General features: G+C 46.1%; 1 non-coding gene across 1 annotated transcript; it reads left to right on the top strand.

Annotated features, from left to right (window-relative positions):
- The first annotated feature begins 347 nt into the window (after nt 1-347).
- TRNAP-GGG (transfer RNA proline (anticodon GGG)) lies at nt 348-421 on the top strand. The gene has a single exon. It is a non-coding gene; the product is annotated as a tRNA-Pro (tRNA).
- Nucleotides 422-1976: the final 1555 nt, after the last annotated feature.

Genomic DNA, 1976 nt, shown 5'->3' with positions numbered 1-1976 from the left:
CACTTAAGGAAGAATCAAATCGGACTTATACTCACCTTCCCTTCCCCTCCCCACAACAGACACCAAGTGAGGTAGGTGGGGCTGAGAGTGTGTGACTAGCCCAAGGTCACCCAGCTGGCCTCATCTGTAGGAGTGGGGAAACAAATCCAGTTCACCAGATTAGCCTCCATCACTCATGTGGAGGAGAGGGGAATCAAACCCGGTTCTCCAGATCTGTGTCCACTGCTCCAAACCACTGCTCTTAACTACTACACCATGCTGGCTCTCATCAGTCTTTCTCATATCAGAGCTTTCTTTTCTGGCTGAGCCCCTTTTCAGGAATGATTAGTATTACTGAGGCCCAGCAAGGGCCCCCATGGCTCAGTGGTAGAGCATCTGCTTGGGATGCAGAAGGTTCCAGGTTCAATCCCCGGCATCTCCAGTTAAAGGGACCAGGCAAGTAGGTGATGTAAAAGACCTCTGCCTGAGACCCTGGAGAGCCACGGCCAGTCTGAGTAGACGATATTGACCCTGATGGACCGAAGGTCTGATTCAGTATAAGGCAATGTTGTGTGCCTTCATTATATTTTTCAAACCATTCATGAAGGGATGATATATTCAAAAGGGCAAACATCTATAAGAAATTCTGGGAACTGAAAGGAATTCGTGAACTTTTAAGTTAAGAATTGTAAGTTAAGAATTGTAATTCTGTACCATCTAAGCCATCTGTGCCTTCTCTGAAGTGAAACTCATAAAAACAGCTCTGGTTCTATGCTTTTCCTACATACAGTTTCCCCTCCAAATCCATTCCTTGTACAGTGTTTAATAAAACTTTGTTTTTTGTTTGTTAACTCGAAAAAGCCTCTGGTGTCTCATTTCTATTGAGGTAAAATAGGTAATATAGAGCCCCGTGGTGCAGAGTGGTAAGCTGCAATACTGCAGTCAAAGCTCTGCTCACGACCTGAGTTTGATCCCAATGGAAGTTGGTTTCAGGTAGCCAGCTCAAGGTTGACTCAGCCTTCCATCCTTCCGAGGTTGGTAAAATTAGTCCCCAGCTTGCTGGGGGTAAAGGGAAGATGACTGGGGAAGGCACTGGCAAACCACCCCATAAACAAAGTCTGCCTAGGAAACGTCGGGATGTGACGTCACCCCATGGGTCAGGAATGACCCGGTGCTTGCACAGGGACCTTTACCTTTAAAATAGGTAAAGGGGACTAAGGAGAAAAATTTTAAACTCCCAACAAACATTTGGGACAAGCATCTGTCTCCCTCAGCATGCACATGAGGGGTTATGACAACTGCTAACTTCACTTTGTATAGAGAAAGTGAAGAAAGCATTCCACAGATTTGCCTGGCTCGAACCCAGCCCGGCAAGTTCTGCAAGTTACCCGGGGGGGGGGGTGATTTCCCCTTTTATGGTTAAAAAACATATAGAATGAAATTTAAATCCCTGTGGACGACCAGCTACAATGCAGTTTCTGACGATTTTTACAATACATTTGGTTGCTGGTTTCCATTTGCTGTGTGGGAATTGGGAAAATATGAGCCCGCTCTGAAGGACGGCTTTGAGAGGCGCTCGGGTCCCGATAGTCATCAAGGTGACATCAGGTTTTCCTCCTGTTTTGCGCGAGCCGTATGACTGCATCTTTGAGAAATGGATTACTCATATAGATGCAACCCCTGGCCAGATGGAACACGCCATCTCGGTTAATGGAAGAGTTGGGAAGAAGGGTGGCCATTGTACGTGGCTTGGGAAAACAGCCTCGCGACCAACCTGGAGAAGGAAGTGAGCAAAGACCTGTGGATTTGTTGAAACTCATAAAAGTGTTCCTTTAGAAGGGTAAACAGCACTTCTTAGAGCAGGAACCCATAAAAAGGCTTGTTTGAAAAGGAAAAGTGTTTCCCAAGTTGTACTCAGCGTGAAATGGTTTACATCACAGCAGCCGCCAATGAATAATAGGACTTTGAAGGTCAAGTTATGTGTGATGGTGGAGATC

Source organism: Euleptes europaea, chromosome 20 (assembly GCF_029931775.1).
Source record: "Euleptes europaea isolate rEulEur1 chromosome 20, rEulEur1.hap1, whole genome shotgun sequence".
NCBI classification, from domain to species: domain Eukaryota; kingdom Metazoa; phylum Chordata; class Lepidosauria; order Squamata; family Sphaerodactylidae; genus Euleptes; species Euleptes europaea.
The sequence above is the reverse complement of the archived record's forward strand: the minus strand, read 5'-3'. Positions and strand labels throughout refer to the sequence as shown.